The following is a 6314-nucleotide window of genomic DNA, read 5'->3' as shown; positions in this document are numbered from 1 at the left end:
AGAGAGAGGGAGAGAGAGAGGAGAGGAGGAGAGAGAGAGGAGAGGAGAGAGAGAGAGAGAGAGAGAGAGAGAGAGAGAGAGAGAGAGAGAGAGAGAGCACCATTCATAAATTTCATTTTTAAACGTAATCATTATCACTATTTCTTATCGTGGCTCTAACTATTGCTAAGCTGTTTATGAATGATTTATCCGTAATAAAGAATATCAATGAATTAACTTCCGCGACCAAAAAAAAAAAAAAAAAAACACACACACACGAAAAAATAAGTGTAATACTAACAAGAAAAAAAAAAAAAACACACGCAACATCAAAATAAAACTGAAGAATAAATACACAAAAACGAAAATGAAAAAGACAAACAAACTCAGAAGCTCCCTCATTAGAAACCACCGAACGACCACAATAACCACTGAACGAACCAGCACCAAGGGCAAAACTTTTGGTCGTGGGCCAGCGAGAACACTATCTTCAGTGCCGGTCGTGGGGGCCGTGGAAGATGGAGTTCTGTCAGATATTGTTACTTCTCTTCCCGGCTTTGGTAAGTTATTGGGGGGAAAATGGGAGATTCGGGAAGGATATAGATAATGCAGTGGCGATAACAGTGAGGAGTTCCGAAAAGTGGTTGTGGATAACAACGTTGTAGTGGGCGAGTGTTTATTTCGTGTGGGGGGTCAGCAGAGCAGGGTTATAGTTGCACTAGTTTGCTCTGAAATCGGCATACATGTCTGTGCTAGGTATGCATTCATAACTTTGCACATTTTTTCTCTACACCAAAACAAAATTGATGGCGTATACATGATCTCGCGGTTTTATGTTCAACATGACCTACGCGTAAGTATAAGATGTATCCAGATAATGACAAAATTCTAGTCGTCAAAATCATGGTCGAAGTTCTTTCGCTCCTCAGGCTGGGCCAGATCATACACGACTGCGTAAGTTTAAATCTGTAGTGCGTGCAGAAACTGTGCGTTGTCATCTTAAAAGTTGTTTAACTTAACAATATTCGAAAGTTGAACCACTACAACACACTAAAGCTTAACAAATTTAAAATCGATGTTTATAGGGTGACCTTAAGCAATTATAAACCCCAGTGGTACCAGTCCAGCCAGTATAACGGTTCCAGGGGAGTGGAACAGGTTTGACCACTCATTCGGATATAACAGTTGTGACACGGACCCTTTGCCCCGGCCGTCGCAGATACAAAGTAACGACTTGCGGGAACCAACTGGCTGAAACAATGCGTGGAGACGGAAGACTGCAGCAAAAAGGTGGACGCGAAAGGTAAGCAGGCTTTTAGAACTGTTCAGAGGACGTTATTGGGCATAGAAGCTAGTGCGAGGGAGAGGTAAAGGGGAAAATTGAATTTTTCTTGGTAGTTCCGTCGTGAGGTTGATGAGAAAATGATTCCTCTTGGGCCTTGAGTAGTTCGTTGACAGTGATACAGGTATGAGTGAGAACGAATAACTTCTGAGCAGATGGAATAGGCACGTTCCAATGTTCATATTCGGTGGAATTCTGCCCATTGTTACAAATCCTATCGGAAAAAGGGTTGAGGAATCGCTTGTCTTAATTTTTTCGACCAACTGCATGCCGCGACCTCCGATAAACTGAAGCTGGTGTGGTGAATATATGCTCTTTGTTGGAAAGCACGCAGTTCTTATCTTATGTATGTTCACACAATATTAATGCTGGAGAGGGACTTGTTGACAGCTTCAGGAAAATTTGGTTTGTGGTAACATCGGAAGCTTGTAGAGAGAAGAGGCCCTGAAGATTTCCAGCCCACTTCTCTGAAGTCGTCGGCAGGTAAAGAATGTGTGAAACATGATGAAAACGTCATGCATTGATGAAGAGTGTTACTTGCCTCTTTTAGGTGATCCTAGGTCAGAGTGGGATCAGTTATGTAGAAATAGGACTAGGCATCAACGTAAATAGTATTTTTTAAAAAGTCGCAAGTTTGCTTTACTTTCAACGTAGGTTTAATTTTTAACCATTTTCTTGCCACATATTAGCTAGCTTATCCTACAGGGTCTTCCTCCTTTCCTATCCTACTGCTAAATAGAAGACTTCATCTACTGACTTGGCTTGATAAGATTCATATATTTTTTAGTGCATATCATTCGGATGAATATCAAATCGCATGACTTGAATTTCAAGTCTTGTTCTTGTATTTATCTCGCCTTCCATCCTAAACCCTCTTAAATGTCCATTTTTTTCTAGGGCAAACCGATGGTCAGTTTTGCCCCCCTTTCTTCATGTATGAAACGAAGCTTGGCTACTGCGCCACCGTCGAGTTGGAAGCGAAGAAACAACCTGGATGCAGTACAGGCGTGCGAGAGCCAGATTCCAGGCTCTGTTCTTCGAGAATTCTGCGGTGAGGATGCGGTTAGCTATCTGCCGCTAATTTGTATTTTCCTAAATGTGAATAGCATCAATTAAACTGCTGGAGTAAGGAACGCAGAAATGAGATTTAAAAGCTGAGGACTGTCTATAGCTTTCTCTGCTATCAGTATTTTTTGTATCCACAATACACGGGGGCGTATTAAGTAGTAAACCAAGCATTTGTATATGCTTTACAATATTCAGTATTCGAAGTTCGCTCTCTCCACCCTTTTAAAGAATGTCCAAAAGCTTTCAATAATCATTCACGAAAATCATCAGGTGGACCACACAGGAATGGAAGGAACACCCACTAAGTGTACAAGGTTTAATAACTCCCCCCCCCCCCCCCCGATTAAAACAGGAATTCAAGCAGATTGGCCAGATGAAGAAGGACAAGGAGACATTTTTCTTCGGCGATAAAGAGTACTGGCTGGACGCTTACTACGACGACAAGAGCGAGACTTGGATCAGAAGGACACCGGGAAACCCATTATCTGGGAACTGTGAGTCGAGGGTAGTTTGTGCAGGGGGTATTTGCGTGGGTGTAAAGGTGTTGTGTGTGTGTGTGTGTGTGTGGGGGGGGGGGGAAGGGTGTAAGAGGTGTTGTGTGTTGGGGTCATTCCTCAAAGGACTTGTCTTCATTTACATCCGTTTTTTCTCCTTTTTTTGCAGAGAATAAATGCATTTAATGGAATGGATAAGCTGTTTTGTTTAGGTATTTTTCACATTGTACAAGCTATTACAGAAAGAAACAAAGAAAAGATCTAGATATAAACAAGTGAATGAAAATGTCAGGACAGAAAAGTTAGCTGAATCCCCTCCTCATTTTTCCCCGCCAAATTGCGTCATGTTTCTAAAGCGTCCGATATTTCTGAAAGTTAATCCTTCCTCTTCTGTAGGATCTTCTCGCAACTTGATCCGATCCCGGGCATGACGACCAACATCGAAGTCGTCCGGGAGATTGACACGAAGCAGCGCTGTCTGACGGTCATTTTCAACGACAAACACCCAGAGCTCTTGGAGGTTGCGAAGGCCAAGTGTTCCGACGATAAGCTGATTGCATGCAAGCTAGGTACGGGGTGGAAGGGTAAAATCCAGTGTCGCAAAACTGGATGCTTTTCCGGGGTGTTGAACTGGCAATGCAAGGAATGATTATACTGTACATTTTTATCAATACTTTATTCAGGTACGCTCCTAAGTTGCAACAAAATGGACACATTTGTACCTTTTACTCCCCCAGGTTTTTATACAAACAAATGCCGGGATAACAAAAAGAATGTGTGCTGCTTTCTCCCACTTCTGACTACTACCTGAAGAACACTTACGGAGGTGGATCGCGCGTAATATTTATAATGAACGATTAAACATCCTTTAATAGCCTACTGGAAGCTGAGATAAGTTTCAATCATTTATTAAAAGTATCGATTAGAACTTGTTTTTCAAAGGATTAGGGAAATTGCAATAAGTCGTGCATGAAGTAATTAGAGTGAAATTTATTTTTCCATTCTGAAATGCAACTTGCAGGTCCCGGCAGCACCATTGGAGAGGCAGATGCAAATTGTTTCCTGGAGATTATCAAAGGAGCGACGACGGTCATTGAGCCGTGTGATAAAGGTCTGATTTTTGTTTTCTGTTTTCTATTTAGTCCAGTTTATAGATCTTGGTTTGATTTTATTCTTGCTGCCATCTTAGCCATTTAAACATTTCGTCGCTAATGACCTTCGCGTTGACGCGGCAGATTTTAAATATTCAAGTCAATTCTTCTATCCTTGGTTGGTGGACACGTAAGAAATGTTTTTTTTATTTTTTTTATTTATACACATCCCTTGTATTTTGACATTTTATTTGCATTATACACCCCTCGCTTTTATTTTGAATCACGCAGTCCTCCAGATTAAATTTTGCTTTGAATTACTTACCCCTCCTGATTGATTTATTTTCGCATTAAGTACGTAGCCCTCTGATTTATTTTCGCATTTAGTACTAGCCCTCCTGATTTACTATTCGCCATTAAGTAACGTAAGCCCTCCTGTTTATTTTCGCATTTAAGCACGTGCCCTCTTGAATTTCGCAATTTCCTTCAGTGCTAGCCACGCATGGAAGCCACGGCCGACCCAACACGAAGCTGAAGATCCACTTCCGCGGCGGGTCGTCCTTCTTCTATCTGGACAGACAAGACTGGCCTCGGGAAAGCGACGAAGCGTCATCTCGACAGGAAGGTCCACAACTTCATCTCTCGCTACTGTATGGCCAACCTCATGAGGCCGGGACCTAGACTCGTTTCGTCGGCTTACAAGGCACATCACAAGCTCATCTGCAACGTGGAATGATGAAGACTTGTGGACGAAAACGGGATTTTTTTCTTATTTGTGGAACGAGGGATTTGGGGTAAAGATGTTCTGAAATATCTTTCGGAAGCTTGTAGATTTACTTAACTACTTGATTGCAAGGATGTCGATATCAAAAGCAGCACTGGCAAACATTTCGTTGTGTTGTTAATACTTTTAATAAACCTCGTTACACTCGATTTATCGAAATTGCGATATAGGTAAATGAAAAGTGTACTTCAATCCCCGAAATAACATTAAATTTGTTAATCTAAATTTTCATCTACAAACTAAGCATCGATATGTTGGCGTTAATGCACTATTTTCTCATGAATGTAGTGCGCGTGTTTAAAAAAAAAAAAATCCCCATAATTGGTCTTAAACACCTTTTGGGCGCGAATGCCTTCATAATATAGGTTTCTTGTACAGACTACTAAGAAAAAAATCATCTCAATGAAAATCGCTCCCGGGATTGTTGACGTTAATTCTGATCTCACTCCATTTACTGCAATTAACATTTGATAAGCAAGCCTATTTTTTTTTTCTTTTTCTTCTCTTTTTATCAATTATTCCCCCCTAAAAAAAACCCACAGGTCGGCCCTACGACTACTACAACGAGACCTTCTGGAACGGCTACGAACCCAACTTTGACAAGTTCGGCGACAGCGACAAGCCAGTGTGCGGCCACTATGTCGTCTCGCCCATCGAGTATGAGTACAAGTGGGAGCTGACGGACGTCTGCGCACCGTCGGCGAAGGAGCCCGCGGTCTGTGAGCTGCCCATGTGAGTAGGGATTTGTTTGTTTTCCATCTGTGCTTAGCTTTCCCCCCCCCCCCCCCCTTTTTTTTTCCTTTATTCATTCTTGTTTGTTTTTATTCTACAATTTTTTTTTTTTTTTTTTTTTTTTTTTTTTACGGACTTTCATCCCTGACTCTTTTTTTTTTACGTGTTTCTCCACACTTTTTCCCATAAGTTTTTCATTCCTTCTTTCCGTCATTTTATCACCCCCTTTTTACCTCTTTCCCTTCGACCATTCCTTCGTTCGACCTTCCACCCAAGTCTCTCCTTCCAGCCGTTTCACCGACCTGATGCCGACGACGAAGAAAGTGGAGTGCGGGATGCGTCACCGGCGGGGCGTCCTGGCTCGCTCCGCCTACGCCTCGGGACACGAACTGCAGGCGCTCTATGGGGAATTCCCTTGGCAGGTGGGGCAAGGTTTATTTCATTTATATATATTCGTAATTCTCTCTTGGTATTTTCCTTATTGCTTTTAATTTTTTGGAATTTGTTTATGCATTTCTTTGCTACTCGTCTTGGTTATGGAAAGGACCACCTTCTTTTTCTTCTGACTTGTGTTAGACCGTTTAGAATTTTCAGTTATCAGGATTGTTGACAAGTTGCAATTTTCCTCTCCATCTTTGGTCGCGAGGTCTGCTAGAATTTTTTTCCCTCTCAGAAGCGTCTTTTTCCCAGCCCTCGTACTGGCGAGTAAAACTCTTCACAGTGCAAATAATCCAGGCATTTTTATAAAGCCCTACATGAACCTAATAAGAACCTAATAGTTTTGTTTTTCAGGCGGCATCTATAAGGTTCGAAAAACCCGGTGG

General features: G+C 41.8%; 1 long non-coding RNA gene across 1 annotated transcript; it reads left to right on the top strand.

Moving 5' to 3' along the window:
* The first annotated feature begins 1224 nt into the window (after window positions 1-1224).
* On the top strand, window positions 1225-4508 carry LOC119597316. The gene is made up of 7 exons (XR_005230822.1): window positions 1225-1282; window positions 2219-2372; window positions 2742-2883; window positions 3280-3452; window positions 3621-3709; window positions 3905-3994; window positions 4465-4508. It is a non-coding gene; the product is annotated as an uncharacterized LOC119597316 (long non-coding RNA).
* Window positions 4509-6314: the final 1806 nt, after the last annotated feature.

The sequence above is a fragment of the Penaeus monodon genome, chromosome 39, assembly GCF_015228065.2.
Source record: "Penaeus monodon isolate SGIC_2016 chromosome 39, NSTDA_Pmon_1, whole genome shotgun sequence".
NCBI lineage: Eukaryota > Metazoa > Arthropoda > Malacostraca > Decapoda > Penaeidae > Penaeus > Penaeus monodon.
Note: the sequence above shows the minus strand (reverse complement) of the source record. Positions and strands in the feature narration are given on the sequence as shown.